This window comes from Gavialis gangeticus, unplaced genomic scaffold (genome assembly GCF_001723915.1).
Source record: "Gavialis gangeticus isolate Ggan-Ray unplaced genomic scaffold, GavGan_comp1, whole genome shotgun sequence".
Lineage (NCBI taxonomy): Eukaryota > Metazoa > Chordata > Crocodylia > Gavialidae > Gavialis > Gavialis gangeticus.
Window position 1 is genome coordinate 91,473,729 of NW_017729024.1, and position 20,175 is coordinate 91,493,903.

The following is a 20,175-nucleotide window of genomic DNA, read 5'->3' on the forward strand; positions in this document are numbered from 1 at the left end:
GGCGGGGGGACACGATTGACCAGTCAGGGACAGCCTTGAGCCTGCCCTTATCGGCTTATCTCCTCACATGTTGCAGAGCCCTTCAAAGGAGGTGCTGTGGCACCACCCTGAGAATTATTGCTCTAAGTTATCATCAGTCTCCAAAGGTCGAGGAAACAACCAGCCAAAGCATCTAAGGTTATTCAATCTAACCATTCAACCTGACGAGACATTTGTTGGAGGATTCAAGACAGTGAGATTAGCATGATGAGCATGGTGACAAAAAGCCTCTGTTGCTTCTTAAGGCTCTCATGCTTTTCTTGTGCTTTTCTCTCACGGTAAAATGGAAACTATGAAGGGAAAAATACCAAGGAAGGAAGAGTAGAAAAAAATCCTTGACAATTATCATTCATCCTTTATCTTGTATGATTTTTTAAAATCCATTTTCTCTTCTCAAATACATATTTCTGTTTATTCCTTAAACCATGATGCATATATTACACTTGGACACAAAAGACAGGAAAGCTTGGCCTAAACAACTGTAAGAATGTTTCATAGCATTTCGATAACATTTGCTGCCTCCCTGTTCACTTTCCTGCCTTAATTCTTAGCAGTGGAGATCCTCCTTTCAACTTGATCGTTTTCTGTTTGGCAAATCTTACGTTTTCCTGTGTTTTCAATGGCACTGGAATTACCACAATTCCTTTTGCTTAACACAATCACTGATCTGCAAATTCTTTGGCAGCTTGTTATACCAAGACAGTTTTCTTCCAGCTTCTAAACAGGTGTTTCCCAACTGGTGTGCCTTCAGACACGTCCAGGTGTGCCACAGCGTGTTGGGCTGGGGCCATGCCCCCTGCCTGGCTGGAGCCACGCCCCCTGCCTGGCTGGAGCCACACCCCCTGCCTGCTGGTGTTGTAGACATAGACAGACGGGAAGCATAGCTCCAGCCAGACAGGGGGTGTGGCTCCAGCCCAAAATGCCAGCTGTGCACTACCCCTCCCCATCAGCATCTGGCTGGCTGTGTGTCACGTCCCCCGCATCAGGGTCCGGATGGCCGCATGCCCCCTCCCTCCCCTGCACTCCACGTCTGCTGTGCTGCGGTGCTTTTTTATTTAGGTAAGTGCCATGGGGTGAAAAAGTTTGGGAAACACTGCTCTAAAACTTGGGCCAAACCATTTCCAAGTCTACAAGAAATGAGAGTATTTTTGACCTGATGAATTCCTATTTAAAAACCCTGGGTTTATCTTGTAAATCATGTGGAGGTGTTTGCACACCTAACAGCACTGATATTGTGTGGCACCCCATGGCCCTTAAAGCTAGTACAGGTATTCAAAAGCCCAAGCCTGAATTGATTCAAACTTTGCAGGTTAGTCTGACCTAAGTAGATTGAACCATTTTGCAAGTAAATAGACATTCACTTTGATTTCAGAAATGCAAACAAATACTTCCAGTGGCTCAGGCCAGAAGCCGGGGGTGCGGTGCAGGGGGCACTAAAGCGAACCCTCCCTTCTCTTCTGCAGTGGCCAAAAGAAGCTGAGCTGGATGGGGGGTAGGTCCTGGCAGGCCTGAGTATTATGATTGGGGAGGGGTTTAAACCTCCACCCTGGCCTGTAGGGACCCCAGCCCAGGTGTGCCTGGAGAAGGATGGGGGAATCAGCTTCTGCCAGGCTTTTCAGATTGGGGGGAGGGAGCGTAACCAGCCCCCAGCTGGCACTGAGCAGTGAAAGCAGAGGCATGGCCAGACCCCAGCTCTTGCCCTGTGGCAGGGTAAGAAGAGGATGGGGAGAACTTTGCCTGCCACAGCAGCTCCCTGATAGCCTGGCACAGCCAAGGCATGGGGAGCTGGGAGCACAGTTTTTCTCCCCCTGTTCCACAGCAGCCGGTTTCCCCCTGCCTGCCTGACAGTGGGGCCCAGTGCTGTGCCTCTTTAGCCCTGAGCCCCAAGGCAGCTCCATGACAGCCCAGCCTGGCCTAGGCCTGGGGAGCTGGGATGGGTTGCCAGGGAACTGCTGTGGAGGGCAGGGCTCTCCCCTTTCTCCTCCTCCCCTGCTTCAGGGCAGGGAAGGGGGCTCTGCATGGTGCTGCCTTAGCAGCTGGGTCAGGCTGTCACAGAGGGCTTTCCCCCTCCTCCTCCTTTGCTGTTGGGGTGGGGGGCTCTGTGTGCTCCCATAAGGCTGTGGCTGTAGGCAGATGATCCCCCCAGCAGGCATCTGCTGGGCTCCAGGCCTGCCAGTGTCACAACCCATGCAGCCAGTGTAGCTAGCACCCACCCACAGTTGCAGTGGTGTTGTCTCTGTGCTGCTGCCCGGCCAGCCATCGGCCATGTGCATTGGCTTGGGCTGTCACAGAGCTGTAGCCAACTGGGAAGAGCCCTGGCCCCATGGCCCAGCCTGGGCCAGCCCCTCCATGCCTGCCCTCAGCAGCACCTGTGGGCTGGCCTGGCTCAGGCCCTCAACCCCAGCCTCAGCCCTGGGTGAAGCTGGTGGATGGTGAGGCCATGCTGGCCAGTGCCTGGCCATGTACCCGCCCCTGCCACTTGGCCACGCAAACCCTGGCTTCAGTCCCCCTAGGGGAGAGGGGAGGGAGGGGGAATAAAACTCTCTCTGCCCCTTTGTCTTAGGAGGCCATGCTGAGCTGGCATCTAGCCACACTGCCGCCCCTGCTCTGACTAGACAGTCCACCTTGAATCCTGTCTTGAGAGTCCACCAGTCCTGCTCTCTGGAGCAGACAGCACAGCCCAACCCGGGGCTGAAAAGCATGCTGGGATGCTGGGGGATTCTGATTTAACTTAAACCAGGAAGGGGTCTGGGACAAAAGTTCCATAACCAGTTTGACCCAAATCAGTTAAGTCTGATACTACATTCAACCAGGTTTCTCCTAAGAAGGTTTGGCCATTATGAAACTGGTTTATGTGCACTGAACTTATGTTCTGTTACAATTTTAAACCAGTTTCTGATCACTTAAACTGGTTTATGTGTAACTTCTGTCCCTAGCCTAAAAGGATTTTGCAACATCTCAAGGTACCACAGAACCCTGGTTGAGAATCACTGCCCTAGTGCAGTGGTCTCCAAAGTGGGGTGCATGCACCCCAGGGGGTGCACAAGGCAATCCATTGGAGTGCAGGAAGAAAATGTTAGAACTTCTATTTCTATAAATATACATATATTGGGGGTGCGTGCTCAAAAATTTTTTACTGATAGGGGTGCGCGATCAAAAAAGTTTGGAGACCACTGCCCTAGTGTATCTCAATGGCATCCCTGTCCTTCTCCAAGTGCAGGCTCTTGAAATCTGGCTATCACTGATCTGAGTCAGGTAATGTCTTTATTCTTGCTTCATGTCTAAACAAAAGTTGATTATGATTTTCTCTTGAGAAATAATAATCTATTTAGGGGAACGTTCACTGCTTGTTTCAGTAGTGTGATAATATAATTAACTAAAAACCTAGAATTAATACACAGTTTAGGCTAAGAAAACAGTCAGACAAAAGGATGTTATGAAATAAGTCGAAAGCTTAAAGTTCAGCTTTTCCCTTTGTGTTTGTATGTTAAAAATAGGCTCAAAGTGTAAAGTGCAAACTGAAGAACAATCAGCATCCTCATAACAAGGACCAACGGTCATAAACTCCTCCATGACCATTTTAGGCTGGACATAAGGAAAAGTTTCTTTACTGTCCGAGCCCCCAAGGCCTGGAATAGACTCTCCAGAAGTGGTGCAGGCACCTACTCTGGACTCATTTAAGAAACATTTGGATGCTTATCTTGCTGGGGTCCTTTGACCCCTGCTGACTTCCTGTCCTGGAGGCAGGGGTCTGGACTTGATGATCTTCAAGGTCCCTTCCAGCTCTAATGTCTATGAAATCTATGAAATCTAGTCCTTGACCTCTCTTTCTTGTTAGTCATGCGTCAATTAATACAATTTTTAGCTTAAAACGAATGGGAAATGTGCATACATACATACATACACACAGTCTAGCACAGCTTATATACTCTTCATTTATCCACTCAGTTGTACTAGGCATTGAGGTATGTTGAAGAACCAAGGCTCAGTCTATTGCCCACCCACTCTTCTACTTTCCTGCCCAGGGCAGGCTTCATGGCTTGATGACACTCCTCTCCTCTCATGCTTCTGCTTACATGGGAACTCTTCGAAGGGAGCACAGAGCTTGAGTTACAAAGTATGGCTATTTTACTTAAACAGCAACAGAAAGAATAATCCTTTCATTTTCAGAAACCAAAACTTTGCATCTCTCATGCAAAATTCCTGCAAGGTCTATTGTCCCACCTAAAGGTATTATATCTTTCAAGGAAACTTGCTTTTTCTTCCCTTATATGCACACTGAGCTCATTCAATTTATACCAAACCACTGGTGCTGTGGTTATGGGCCAATCTTTCCCTGGTATTCCACAGAATCAAATATTTTAGCAGCCAAACTGAGGGTAATTAATGGTAGAAAATAAATAATCTAAAGTCTCTTTTTTTGTTTCCCCACTTACAAGCCTGGAAATTCCATCTTTACATCACTATCCCTCCTTCCCCTCCCCACCCCATCAAAATTGTTTGACTCCTTTTTGGATCTACTTTATCTTTCCTCCATTTCACCTTTTGCATGCATCCAAATGCCAGATTATGACAAGCCAGCAAGACTTTTAAAAGTGAAATAATAAACACGATGGTTACTCCTGACTACATGCACTACCAAACTTATTGTGTTCAGGATTCAACATACTCTTTTGTTCATCTTTTAAATTTAATTGAAAATTTTGAACAGTGGAATTTCACTAAATTATAACAAGGAAAGACAAGGAGCCCAGTAGTCGATTCCTTAGATTTTGTGAACTAACAAAAAAAGAACCCAGATTAAAAAAAGATCATGACTACTCGGTTACAAATTGTACTTTATGTAATTTTGACATATGTTGCTTAGTTATAATTATTTATGATAATAATTCATAGCCTAGTAGTAAATGCACTGTAGTATATTTTGTAAAAGTAATTAACTGTTGATGATATGAGACCTTGGCATTATACTCACCATTAAATCTTGGCTAGAAAGTGACATGAGGCCATAGTAGTTTTGTGTGAGAATTATTGAGTTTCAAGTGAGAATTAACCATTTAGGATATTTCAGTGCCTCTTGTTCATAAATGGACCAGAATTCGAAAAAGGTGATTAACAGTATGGCATGTGATGCAATATGTTTGAGGCTGTTATCCAGCTTGAATTAATTCTGACACTTCAGGAGTGCAAAGTTCCACGTAAGGGATCAATTAGCATGTCTTTCTACATGTCACCAGACACATCCTCTCCAAACTTGGCAACAGGGTGGAAAAGTAAATGGCGAATGGGAAGGAAAGTCATTAAAAGCCATTGTTTTCCAACTTGGGGAAAGAGACACTAACTTCTTGGGAGCAAGTAAAGGAGCAGGAGAAAAAGGAAGAAAAGCAGCACAAAAAGGAAGAAAAGAACTATCTCTTTCAGCATATATGAACAGTGTCAAACACTCTTGGTATATAAATAGTAACTAATTAGCCATCAAAGAGGGGGAGTGATGATGATAAAATCTGTATCCATTCTGTTTCCTTATTGCTGTCACACTGGGTGCAGACAGATGTTCAGACCCGAGCTCTAACTCATAGTACTTTACACAAAGGGCCATGAGTTGGATCACCGCCCCCACCCCCAACCCAACAAGTGTTCACCTATTAGGTTGGGAGGGGATCAAATCTGCCTGCACTTGTCCTTCTGGCCAGCAGGATCAAGCCTGACGTCACAGTTCTTCTCCCCAGCTCCCTGGCCCCCACAGCTTTGGGACTGTCAGCAGGGGGAGGTGAGGGAGGGAGCAGCTCTGAGTTGCCATCTGGGGTTTGCTGCCTGGCTGGAGGTGGAGGTGGAGGTGGGGGTGGAAGAGAGACCCCCCTCCCCCCACTTGTGGCCCACTCCAGGTTCCCTGTGCAGCCGGGCTTGGCCTGCAAGGCAAGGGGGTTCCATTTCACACTCCTCTCCCCCTCCCACTCCACTCCAGATCAGGCCATGGAAAGCAGAAAGCAGGAGGCCAGCAGCACTGAGCTGCTGGCTTGCCTGGCCTGAGCTGGAGGGGGGTGGTGGAATTAAGCCCCCTCACCTCATGGGCAAGCCCTGCTCCCCCCAGGACTCCAGACAGGGTATTTGAGGGAGTACGAGGTAGGGGTCTCTGTTCCACCCGCTGTCTCCAGCTCTAGCCAGGCAGCAAACCCCAGCTGTCAGCTAGGAGCTGCTCCCTCCCTCCCCCCGCTAATTGCCCCACCCAGCTGTATTAACTCAGCCCATTGCATAAAAAATTAGCCATAGGGAAAACAAGTTCCCTAAGGCAGTCTAATGTAGAGCACCTTCATCTAATGCCTCATTTGAGGAGGGTTAATTTTTTGTGTGAACAGCCACTTTAAAAGCACTTTGTAGCCATGCACATGTGTCACGGCATGGCTGTTGAGCATTTTCAAGGGTCCAACTGTACAAAAAATGTTACTTGTGTAAGTGCCCACTGTTTTGGGTACAGTGTCAGACAGCTTCTTCCTATCCCCAGTCCTCCTGTGGAAACTCTTAATATATCAAGCCACAGGAGAAGCTTCCTGTCTCAGCCCCACAATGACCTCAGTAAATGCCTTTCACTTGTTCAATGGAAAAAAGATTCTTAATTTCCTCATCTGGCAAGCCTTTATCATCATGAGTGTATCAGTGGCTGTAATGAGACTACTTGTATGAGTAAACATAAACCAAAGTAAGGACTGAAGAGCATGGGTCGGGGCGATGTGTATAACAAGCAAGGGAAAAGGTAATATTTAATTAAAACAGAAAACAATAAAAAAGGAGAAACAAGATAAGAAGAAGAAAAATGATGAACAGAAAAAAATGTACAAAGAGAAAACAAACATGAAAACAAGAAGAAACAGTCTCCAGGATTTTCTGACATTGGCTCCAGGCTGCCTGTCTCTGGCTCCTGATCCCAGTTTATCCCCTGGCTATGTGATTCTAGCCCTAAACCTCAGCTCTAACCAGTGGGTTTGCTCCTGGTAGGAAAACAACTGCCAAGGTTGTATACAGGTAAAACAGTGCAGTTCGGAGAAGCTGAGTACTTTATCTGCTTCAGGGAAGATCTATATATTATTCCAATTGCAGCATCACTTTTCTTGCGTGATGAAGACATCATGCCATGTGTACAGCTACACATGCATAGGGCAAAAAGGCATAGGAAAAAAAACAATAGCTTGCACTGCTGCTGCTCACCAGCTGTGGGAGCTCTCTCTGGTTAGCAGCACCACTGAAAGAATTAGATGCCTCTGCTACAGGGTCATTCCCCAGGACCCCAGTCAGGGAAGTGAGGTGGTTAGGGGGGGAAAAACCCTGTCCTGCACTGACCCAGGTGCATTGATAATTCCTCTCTCCCTGCTGCCAAGCAAGAGGGGACCAAAAAAAAATCTCTCCCTGGCACTGGCCAAAAACCAGGGTATGTTTGTACGGTGTAGGCATATGGTAATTACCCCCAAACAGAGAGCCAGGTGCATTGGGAAACTTCTGACTGGCCAGAGCTCAGCCCATGATTCTCTCCCCATCCCCAGCATCCCCAAGCACAAGGAAGAGGGAAATCCCCATTCCCCCTTCCCCATGCATGCATGGAGCAGGGACAACCCTGTCCCATGCCAGCACAGCCTGGGGTCTCCTGTGCAGCAGCAAGCATCCAGGTGGGGAGAGGAAATCCCCACTCTCAACTTCCCTCCATAGGTGCACAGGGTATGGGGAATACTCTGCGCAGCCAGAGAAGTGGCCAGGGTCTTCCAGGCAGCAACAAACGTGGTGAAGGGAGGAAGTGGGGAGGATTTCCCCTCTCACTTCCATGCTTGCTGCAGCCTGGGAGACCCTGGGTTCTGCTTTGAAAGGGCAGGGTGTCCTCCACCCCCTGTGCTCAAGGGGCGGGGGGGGGAGGAAATGAAGGGGGATTTCTCTTCCTCCCCCTGTGCTTGCTCCTGCCTGGGAGAATGCCAGGGTTGCACTTCAGCTTGGGCGGGGTGTCCCTGTTTGTCTGTTCATTGCTTGCATGGGGTGAGGGGAAGGGAATTTTTCCTGTGCTTAGTGCTGTTGGATAGGGGGAATGAACCTGGAGTTCAGATCTGTGCTGGGGCAGGGTTTTTTTTGTTCTTTTCCAGATAAGTTTACACTGGAGCTGGAGCTGGAGCTGGAGCAGTGCACCCTGGGATGCTGGAGGACTCAGCAGATTGCTATCATGCAATGTATTCCTTGCACCACATGCAAATTAAAGCTGGATAGAAATCAGGTATAAAGTTAGTACACATTTTCAATTTCTTACTTTATAGCTTGTTGGACCTTTTTATGGTGTGATAGATTCTTTGCATGTGTAGTCAGTGTGTTCATTGTGTGATACCTGTAACATGTAGAGGGGGCCTCAGTGAAATGATGCTGAAAGTAATGCAGTATTCAGACTAAGTACAACAAAATGTGCAGAGTCCTTGTTTGGGAACAGCCTCAAGTATTTTGGTGGGAGGTGGGAAGGGGAAGAATGAGAGAAGAAAAGTTAGAAATCAGTCTCTTCCCTAAAAGAACACCTCTAAGAAATAGGTAAAAAAGTAGTGCTTTCCATAGCCCTGCAGGTCCCCTAAGGGCACTTAACTTTGGGAAACAATATATTGCAATGCCAACTTTGCTTCACTCTCTGGAGAATTTCACAGATTGTAAGTGTCTGCCAGAAGGTCCTGAAGGGATCTGTACTTTTCAACAATTTCCAATGTAAATAGGGCCCCTTTTCTAAGAAACTGAGCACAGACTGACGAACAAGAAGAGTGAAACTCCCACAGAGGTCTACAGAATGAAACTTGGCACCCAGACTGAATGCAAATCCTAGGATACTTGCAAAGTAGAGTTGCTATTGCAGGATGTGGGAGGAGGTAATAGACATGGCCTATATGTATTAGCAGGTCCTATGTGTTGAATATCTGCTGAGTTTGTGTACTATCCAGTGCAGCTCCCAAGCAGTTTGGCCTTTTGTCTTTGTGCAAAACATTGGCCCCATGATTACCAACAGAGGATTTAAACCCTTCATCACTTAACTTGTGTCCTCTTTGCTGTTACTGCTATTTCTCAGCAGATACTGAAATACAAAGATCTCATAGGCAACAGCTAGTAAAAACTATAACATTTCTAGGTCAATTCTAAATGTTATGAAAATGGATGCAAACTGTGCACAGGGGATGAAATTAATCTCTGTGCAGAGGAGCTAGCTCAAGGCCATGCCACTACCCCTCCACCTAACTCATAAAATTTGACCACGTTCTGGTCTTCTGTCCCAGTGATAAATTTAACTCAGTAAAATGTATTCCTCCCTGGATTCATCAGCGTAACAATGAATGTCCAATATGTTATAGTAATACAAATAAGGTGAGCAATATTAAGATATTGGCCTTAAAGGGGAGGGGATAACATACCATTCTAAATAAGCAATAGCATGAAACCTGCAAAAAAGAACAAAGATTCAGATAGGAGAGTTTTTCCACAACTTTAAGAAATGGCGAGGTTGGTCAAAGGGCATTAAGAGTGAGGAAAACAGTATATATAAAATTGAGCCTGACACCGCTCCTCGGTCTCCCTGCTTCATTTTAGGAGTATACAGAAAAAGAGCTAAATAATGCACCATCCAAATGCAAGTGTGTGTGTGGGGTGGGGGGGGGCTAGATTGGGCTAGTAAGGTAAACACTTTAAGAAGGATTAAGGATGCTTGAACATGTGACAATGTTACCATGTACACATGATGAAAATTTCCCTTTGTGTGGCTTAATGGTGTCACACTTTACACATACATGAATTTTATGGGTTTTAAATGAGTTTACATTGTCACAAACTAAACCATATCCCAATGTAGTTTAGTTTGTAATGTTGCAACTTGGAATGTTGCAGCCATTAATCTGTCAGCTCAACCCTGGCTGTGAGAGAGGTAGGTAGGCTCCACTGAAAAAAGGATCAAGCCCCTCACCACTTTTGCCTTCAGCAGATGCCTGAGGCGGCCAGGACACCTGGGGCTGCCCAGGAATGGGCTGGCTTGTCCCTGGGCAGTGCAGGAAGGCAGCAGGAGGGCAGCTGGGTGTGCTAGTGGCCAGAGATGGTGGCAGGGATGGTGCACAGGATGCTGGAAGTGTGGGTGGTCTTGGGGAAGAGTTGGATTAGATGTCTCCAAGCTGGGGTAGCACCTGGCCCAATACCAGCCCTCCCAGCCAGCCCCGGGGGGCACTGCTGCTATGGAGGGAAAGACTGAGGCCCCCTGCAGCTCAGGGGCTGTACAGCCCACTGGCAGCTCACCCCCTGGTTGCAAGAGAGGTGGGCCAGCTCTGCCAAAAAGAAAAAGGATCAGGCCCCTTGCTGCTTCTGCCTTCAGCAGGCACCTGCGGCCACCAGGACAATGACATGTATACAGTGATGCAAAAATAAACCCCACTGTTTCAATTTAGTTGGCATAGAATGCAACCTTGAAGGACTAAACCCCTGTCACTTGTGCAATCACCCTAAGAAAACAGGAAGTGCACAAATGGTCCCTTCCTGCCTTAGGACTATAAGATAAATACCACCTTCTTTTCCATTCTCCTAAAAATAATACAAAAAATGACACAAACCACTATCTGGATTATTTACATTTATATTTTTGTATGAATCTATTCAATAAACTAGTGAAATCTGAATAACAGGAGTTTTTTGCAAGAAATGTTGACATTTTGAAATCAGTTTGTACTTCAAGTTAGAACAAAAGGTCAAAATACCAAATATTTTCATAAAATGAAACATTTAGAAAAGTTTGAAATTGGAAATTCTCAAATGGAAAACAACATCACTTTCCACTGAAACAAAATGATTCCATGTGCCGAGGATATTATTATTTTTCTTGGATCAACATTTCCAAATTGACATTTCAAAATTGCAACAACACCCACAGTGAAAGGTTTCATTTCAAAATATCAATTTTCAATAATGTTTATTCAGAAATTCCAAAAATTTAGTTGAAATTGAATTTAGATGAAATGTTACATGGGGAAGTTTTGCAACTGAAAGATCTGGACCCGCTTTCCAGCACAGCGCAATGGCAAGAAAAGCTGAAGCACCTTTCAGCACATGACTGAGCCAACTTTGCACTTAAGGAAAGATTTGACTTGGAGTGACTCAAGGAAGGAAAAAACATCATTCAGTGCAATCAATAATCAACATTTTAAAATAAATGGAAGCCAGATAAAACACTGAAAGAATACCGTGGGGAATAATTCTGCTTTGAGATTGGGATAGATTATATAATATAATAAATGAAAATAAACAATAACAATTACTAATTAATAGGGCTTTCTATCTCAAATTTCTGTGGGATAGAAGGTGCTCTCTGATAATGAAAATAATGGAAGAAAAGTTGGTTGATCCACAAAAAAGTGAGAATGGTATTAGCTGAGCCATATTTATCACAACAGAACTCATCTGTATAATCAACCAGCAGCAATTACTCACACTTACATAGCACCTTTTATCCAGAGCTATAACAAAGTCTTTACAAATCTAAGGTGCTAGATAAGCTACTCATGGATACCACTTAATATGTAATTGAAACATAACCAGCTTGGGGTGCCATGCTACTACTACATAAATAAACCTAAAAAACAGTTTAGGTCAGAAGATGAAAAAAAATAAAGCACCTGAAAAGTGTGTGGGGTGGGGGGGAGTGCAGATCAATGTAATGTAATTTAACAGATGGGAATCTGGCAAATATGCTGGATCTTGGCATTTCTGCTCTCATGAAAAAAATGCCATAATATAAACAACTATAAGTAGCCATGACCTCAGTTTTGCATCTCATCAAAAAGCCATTTTCTATTTTATTTATGTATTATAATATGTATAATTATATCTATTTTATATATTAATCTATTTATGTATATTATTGGATTACCAAAGATACATACACACACACACACACACACACACACACACACACACACATATATATATATAGAGAGAGAGAGAGAGGCGGGGGGGAAGAGAGAGAAAGATCTATATAGATTTATCTATCTATATAGCAAATATAATTGCTTAATCTTACATCTTTCAGGTACATTTCACTGTATTATCTAACCTCGTGTCAAATATAACTACATCAGAAGGTTCTCTTCACATTTTTTGCCCTGTTCCTGCTCAATGGAGAAACAAAGATACATTTTCTTTCCTCTAATGGGCTCAACTATTTCAGAAGTGCTTGCAGCATTTTCTGATTTGGGGGTGAGGGAAAAGCAATAGAATAACTACAAGAAAAAGAGCAGGTCTAGTGTCCCTGCTCAGTTGCTGCTCTGTTATTTTGCATACTCATGGGGGTATAATGGCTAGTGGTCATTCAGCTCTTCCTGGTTCTAGTTAAATGCTAAAGAATCCATGTTCTTCTCATTCATTCTTTCTCCATGCTGCCGGGACACCACAAAACACTGCCTGCTTTTGTGAGGGCACGCTACAAAAGCAGCCATGGCACTGCATACTAATTGACACACTTTAATGACTTCTCTTCCCCCCTTCTATTCCCCCCTTCAGTGAATCGCCAGCTTCTAGCAGATGAGCTTTGCTACCATGGAAACAGAGCTTCCAAATGCATAGACCCCACCATATCAACATTTTGAGCAAATTCCACTGGTGAATTTAAAACGGAGCTGGTTAGAGGTCAGGAACAAGGAAAGCTAGAGGAGTAGATGTGGTGGTGGTGCTGACCTTGTGGGGGGTTAAGTGGCAGTCCCTTGTGTGTTGCCAGGGTATCTTACAAGCTGTACGTTGAGTACAAACATGCATGTACACCCAGAGCACAAGGAACAGAAAACTATCAGTCACTTTCACTGTCATGCAGACCTGTCTGCAAACAGCTTCACATTCAGCTCTCCTTTTGTTACCTATAGCTTGAAGCAGCTAAGTTAACATTTTCATGGGCACTACATGTAAAGAGTGAGTGTCCATTTTTTAAAGTACACTAAATTATAGTCATCATGCTTGCAAGAGCAATAGCAGGACTACACAGAGGATCTTGGACCAACAGGATTGCTAGCATTCTGATATGCAATCTTACTAACTAAACTATGCCAGAGGAGTTTTATTTTAATGCACAAGAAAGACTTTTAAAGCATCCAGAAATCCTGCTTGTGCAAACGGACACATAGTTGCAGTGCATGAAAGGGCAAAAAATGTGGCGTGTACATATGCCCTTAGACACCCTCTTGAGAGGCAGTGTGAGTTGACGCCCAGTTTGGGGGGGGACGGGAATTCAAAATTAACAAACCAAGACTCAGAAAAAACTCAGAACCCTACTTCATTGTTCAAGGCATATAGCAACGAGGACCCTAACATGCACTAGTTAGCTTCCTTACAATTTCCTAAGCAAACCGTGAGAGATGGGAAGTATACATCTCTTTCAGAGTTTTTGCCAAAGGCTCTGATTTTGAAGAGAAACTTCCCCTGCTCCCTCTTTATTTGCTAGCTTCAGGAAAGCCATGTTGCATTTCCTTGGATACAATGTTTTCCATGGGAGTCATTATTGCATTGAGCCTTTGTGGAGTTTGTCAATAAACCTGTTTTGCTTGCAGAAATAGTGAACAAAACTAGACAAAACAAGAAAAAGTGTTCTTTTAGGGAAATGTTCTTAAAATTTTAGACCAGTTCAGCACTTTTCTAAAGAGTAACCAGAGCTGATTATGTCCCAGGCACCCCCTCTCATGCAATGGCCTTAATGAATGTTTCAACTCTCCTTCTGTGTCTGGCATTACTGACAACTCAAACAAACTGGCTTAATGCTGGGAACTCATTTAAGATCCAAGTCAGAATACCCTGTGGAGTTAAGTGGTTTTTAGCTTTGAAGCTGAAATACCAATGGATACACAAAAAAACAAGCCTGATTGGTATTCCAGTGAAGCAAGGAGCAATGAGAGTTCTTACTTCACCGCATCAGGTTAGATACCATTAAAATGGGGGGAAGGTGTTCTTCATTATGACCAATATGGACAGTTCAACACACCCAATCCTAACCCTTAGTGCAGGGGTGGTCAAAATATGGCCTCCGGGCCGGATCTGGCCAATGAGGCCATTCTATCCGGCCCGTGAAGCCCCTAAAAATTTTAGAAAATTAATATTTATCTGTCTTTGGTTCCTGTCAAAAATGACAGGAACCAGGGGCAGTAGGACCCAGGGAAAGCCCAGCGGGCTCCCACAACAGCAGGGCCCTGCCTGGGACCATGTGGCTGCACCAGCACTGGAAACTCAGGCGAGGGAGAGGGGGAAGGGCAAGGAATGACCTGGGCAGGGAAGGAACCCAGGGAAAAGTCGCCCGGGGAAAAGCAGCCCCTCCCCTGCCCTGTGGCCAGCGCTCCCTGCTGCAGCTGCTTGCAGCCTGTGAGGGGCTGTCCTGAGCAGGCATAGGTAGCCCGACATGGGCTGCGAGTAGCTGCAGTGTGGGGCAGCAACCATGGGGCAGGCAAGGGGCCACTTTTCCCCATGCTCAGCACCAGCTTCTAACACACCCCCGCAGCCAGCCTGGGCCCTGCACTGGCTCTGGGCTCACCTGTCAGGGCTGTGCACAGTGGCAGCAGCTGTGGCCCCCCCGCCCCTGCTTGCCACACCAGGCAGTGTTTGCTGCTGCTGCCCACCTGGAGCTCATGCACTGGGCAGCACAGAGGCAGCGGTGGAAAACACTACCTGGAGTGGCAAGCAGAGGGGCCACAGCTGCTGCAGCGCAGCCCCAACAGGTGACCCTGGAACCGGTGCAGGGCCCAGGCTGTCAGTGGAGGTGGGTTACAAGCTGGTGCTGAGTATGGGAAAAGCGGCCCCTCCCCTGCCCCATGGCTGGTGCCCCACATTGCAGCCACTTGCAGCCCATGTGGGGCTGCCTGTGCCTGCTCAGGACACCCCTGCACGGGCTGCGAGTGGCTGCAGCAAGAAGTACCATCCATGGGGTGGGGGAGGGGCCACTTTTCCCCCATGCTCAGCACCAGCTTGTTCTTTGCTGGGGAGCAGGAGGTCAGGGCTGCACGCTGCCCCCTGCCTGTACTGCAGGGCTGGGGTGTACTGGGAGTGAGTCAGTGCACAGAGCCCACACCCATGTCCCAGAGCCAGCGCTGGTAGGGCCCAGGGCAGGGCAGCAGGAGTACAAGGTCCCAGCTGCCAGGGGCTTTATGGAGCCAGGCCAGTTCCCCCTCTCCCTGTTGGTGCAGCCCAACCCAGCTCCACAGATCCCTGTCAGCCTGCACTCCGCTCTGGGCCCCACCAGTGCTGGACCTGAGACATTGGTCCCAAGACACTGGGATATTGGTCCCAAGATGGTGACTGGGGGCAAGGCACCTGTCAAGGGGCGGGGCTACCGATGTAGCCTTTGACAGCTTGCCAAAACTGGGTAAACAGCCCTCCACCCAAAATAATTGCCCGCCCCTACCTTAGTGCAATTCTACTCAGTCATGACCCATAACATGTCACTATGCAGACTTTGATCTGTAGTGGTGTTTAAGGCAATAGTCAGATATCTGCAATGTATGTTATAAAATTAGAGACTTATTAAACTGTTTTCAAACCAATCTGGGACCAATGCTGCAACTCTTTCTTCCCCAATTGTTCCTATGGACTGAATGGGGACCCCTATACTCACTGAGACCATTAGTTCCCAATAAATAGTTTTTAGCTTCTCAAGCTGGTAAAACCTCAGGTTTGTCACACTTAATGATAACACTCTATAATAACCATGTACAGAGAAAATGAAGGAAAGGGGGAGTTTTAAAATCATTTACACAAATTAAATTAATCTGTTTACAGGTCACTTCTATAGGACCTGTGCAAACCAGAAAAAGTAAATCAAATGAAAACAATGGCCTTTTATACATGTGCTCCGGAAGGCACTTGACTAACAGTGGCTTCTGGAGCCTCTGTAATTAAAGCACCCAGAGCATTACGTGTATCAGTGTCCCCATGCTGAAAAATGATGGCAGGCATGCTTCAACTAAAAACAAGCTTTAGTTAAAGTGTCCTGCCATCATTTTTCAGCACAGGGATGCTGATATATGTGACGCTGGAGTCTGCTGGGTGCAGTAATTGCCATGCTCTGTGTTGGAGCAGCCTTGATGCACATGTATAGGTGCCCAATAATAACTAATAAAAACTTAAGTTTTATATTTGCAGCACCTTTCATATACTACACAGTGGGTGTGTTTATATGAGATGTTACATCACTGTAGCAACAAACTATGGTGACAGTGTCAGTGGGCATGAACTGTGATGCCGACGCTACTGCACAGTAACATTTAAGCAAACATGTAATATTGACTTAATGATACTTGAATAATAAGAAAGATTAATAATTTCAACATTTCAAAAAGACAATACTTGAAATCAGCCCATAACATATCACAGTGCAGACCTTAATCTATACTGATACTTAGGGTGGTGTCAGATATTTGCAATGTATATTATTAGATCAGGGACTGTCACATGATTAAATTGTTTTCAAGCCAATCTGGGACCAATGCTTGTTACGAATTACACTCTTAAAGCCACGTGCAGTTCGCTCTAGGCTGGGGCAATGATCACGCAGAGCAAGTATTCAAAGTCAGATACAGAATCTTTATTCGCTGCAGCGAGGTGCCTCCCTGGAGGGACCCTGCCTACCAGATACAATGCTATTTTATACTTTGTTAGTATGTTAGCATTAGTTCGTGATTAGCTCGTGCTCGTAAAAATACTTAATCATCTATTAACTAAATCACTATTTTATCCAATTAAGCGGCACTGTGCACGTGAACACTGAAGTTTAACTCTTATGACTATATGCCTCATATATTTTTTGCCAAGATGTTTCTTATCTTACAAAAACAATTCTTGCCTGACTTTCAAGATTCCCCTGTTGACGAGACTCCTCTATTGACTGGATTCAGCTAGTTTCATATCTTATTAGTAACCTTTACACAGTACCCCTCTTCCCTCTCAGCCGTCTTGTAAGTGCTGTGTCCGCTTTAATGAAATGGAGGTGAAAGGACAAGAAAATAGCCTCACTGGCTAAGCCTTGCTTTAGCCCTACAAGATTCATATACAACATGATGCAACTCCTTTATTCCCACACTCCTAATGACTGAATAGGGACTCCTTAGCTGAGTGGAACTTTCATGCCTTTCTTTGGAAATAGAAAACAACTTACGGAACTCCCCAGTGCCAGGCCATTTGCTTTTTAATACTACACTTGAGAGTCATGAATGATAGGTTATAAATAAATGAATTTTGAGGTGAAAGGAGGTTCAGAGGATGGAGAATCACAGGAACAGAATCATAGAATCATAGAGCATTAGGGTTGGAAGGGACCTCAAAAGGTCATCTAGTTCAAGGCCCTACTCAAAGCAGGACTAGCCCCAACTATATCATCCCAGCCAAGGCTTTGTCTAGCCAGGTCTTAAAAACTTCCACAAACAGAGATTCCATGACCTCTCTGGATAGCCTGTTCCAGTGCTTTATTACCCTCTGAGTGCGTATACACATGCAATTAACGTGCCTGAATTTTCTGCACAGAAAATTTAGGTTCATTAATGTGCTCCAGCGTATATGTCTACATGTGCACCTCTGTTGGGAGCAAACTGTGCCTGATAGGAGCAGCCTAGTCCAGGGCTGCTTCTGCCCTGCTCTGTCCCCCTGCAGCAGCCAGGGGAGCTCTAGTCTCCCCTGGGTGCCAGCCATGGCAGCCGGTGGGAGGTACGGGGACCAGTCCCAATCTCCATTGGGCAGGGAGAGCTGTGCCACCTTCACGGGCAGCTGTCTACCCACCATGTGGGGATCAGGATGGGTGCCCCTGCAGCTGGCACACCTGCCCCCCTCCTCCCCCACATCAGGGCTTAGCCAGGCAGCAGTGGGCCTCCTCTTGCCTGGGCTGACCAAGAGCAAATTGCTCCTGGTCAGCATCTACACATGTGCTACAGCTCATGAGCTAATGTGCCATTTATCTTGTACCTGTATGTGTTGTTACTAGGAAATGATGCATTAGAGTAATTTAGTGCATAGTAAGTTCCGTGCACCTGTAGATGGTGATGCTTTACTGTGCATTAGATTAGTATAACGCACAGTAAAGTGTCTTGCGTTGACGTGCCCTCCTAATGAGAATATTTTTCCTAATGTCTAACCTAAACTTCCCTTGCTGCAACTTGAGACCATTGCTCCTTGTTTTGCTACCTGCCACCGCTGAGAACTGTCTAGTTCCATCCTCTTCGGAACCACCCTTCACGTAGTTGAAGGTTGCTATTAAATCCCCTCTTAGTCTTTTCTTCTCCAAACTAAACAAGCCCAGTTCCCTCAACCTCTCCTCAGAAGTCATATACCCCAGACCTCCAAACATTTTTGTTGCCTTTTGCTGGACTTTCTCCAATTTGTCCACATCCTTTTTGTACTGGAGGGCCCAAAACCGGACACAGTACTCCAGATGTGGTCTTGCCAGTGCTGAATAAAGGGGAATAATCACCTCCCTTGATCTGCTGGCAACACTTCTAACTAATGCAGCACAGTATGCCAGTAGACTTCTTTGCAACAAGGGCACACTGTTGGCTTATATTCATTGTATTGATATGACTGCTGTTTAGCCAGTCAGTCCCCAGTCTGTACCGGTGTGTGGGACTGTTCCATCCTAAGTGCAGGATTTTGCATTTGTCCCTACTGAATCTCATCAGATTTCTTTTGATCCAGTCATCTAATTTGTTGAGGTCTCTGAATCCTAGCCCCCTACCCTGCAGCGTATCTACTATTCCACCCAGCTTTCTATCATCCACAATTTTGCTGAGGGTGCACTCCATTCCATCTTCCAGATCATTCATCTTCATCATCTTTTTTAATATTGAACAAAATCGGCTCCAAGACTGATCCCTGGGGCACACCACTTGATACTAGCTGCCAACTAGACATTGAGCTATTGATTACTACACTTTGAGCCTGGTGATCCAGCCAGTTTTCTATCCAACTTACAGTCCATTCATCCAGCTTGTATTTCCTTAATCCAACCTATACTTATTAATCTGCATGGTATAATGCTTGTACATGCTGCTCAGGACAAACTTGTCTCATAGGAGACAGTTGCATCTGCCAGGACTGTGCCTATGAAAATGTAATACATTCACTGGTACTTTTAGGATAGGGAAAGGATGCCTGGGAAGTGGCTATTGCTATACTTCTGAAGAGTGATGTCAATACAATTTTGTTGGCCTCAGGCAGGAATGTGTTCATTATCCCATCTGTAGATGGCGCCATGTGGGATTGCTAGTGTTCATGGCATTACTAATTGGAAACCTTTGAGCTCCCCACCACCTGCTGTTAAATTATAGGTGCCATTCTCCTACTGTTAGTGCATTCCTATGAGATACTCCAAGTTTAGTGTATGAGTATGCATGTAAAAAAGTGCATTCAGGAAGGAAAGACCTCCATACCCTATTGAACACATATCCTGTAAGACAGATATTGTCAATGACTGCATATTGAAAGCTGACTTGTCTCTCATCAAACAGTCCAAATGAGGTCACCTGGATTTATACTAGGATCAAGATTTTCAAAAACAGGTACCCAAAAGTTGGACTCCAAGCCACTACTTAAATCTAATGAATAAATAAAGAAATATTTAAGTATGTAAGTGCCCTGATTCACAAAAGTGCTTACCACATTTCTGGCCCAGCACAACATTTTGCCTGTCATGCATCTCTCATTGGCTCAAAAAAGCTATATTTTGAGAAGAAAGAGAAACAATTTCCATAACACTTTGAATTAAAATGAATTTAGTCAAGTTTGAAGAACCCCAGGCATTGAAAGTTATAGTAAGACCAGAGTTGGATTACAGGGCAGCTGTTGTAGCCATAGGCAACTGATAAATGCACAAGCATACAATGAATGCATGTATTATACATCAGGGTAGTTTATCACTAGATAATCTAGATATAGTCTCTCTATTATCTCATAAATGTTTATCTATATCATGTGTAAAAGTTAAAGTTTATAGATATGCATGTGTTAAATTATCATGATATATAATATATTGTATAGCATATTATTTCTGTAATATGTTACCTACAAGACCCAAAATCAGGAAATGAAAGAAGTTAAGTAACCTCTGCAACCTCACTCCAGCCCCATTGTGCGTGCATACTATATATA

The 20,175-nt window shown here is 45.2% G+C and overlaps 1 protein-coding gene across 2 annotated transcripts in view; it reads right to left on the minus strand.

Moving 5' to 3' along the window:
• Positions 1-20,175, minus strand: part of NTRK2 (neurotrophic receptor tyrosine kinase 2) — a 358,528-nt gene that overhangs the window by 35,189 nt on the left and 303,164 nt on the right. The gene's annotated exons all lie outside the window — the stretch shown is intronic.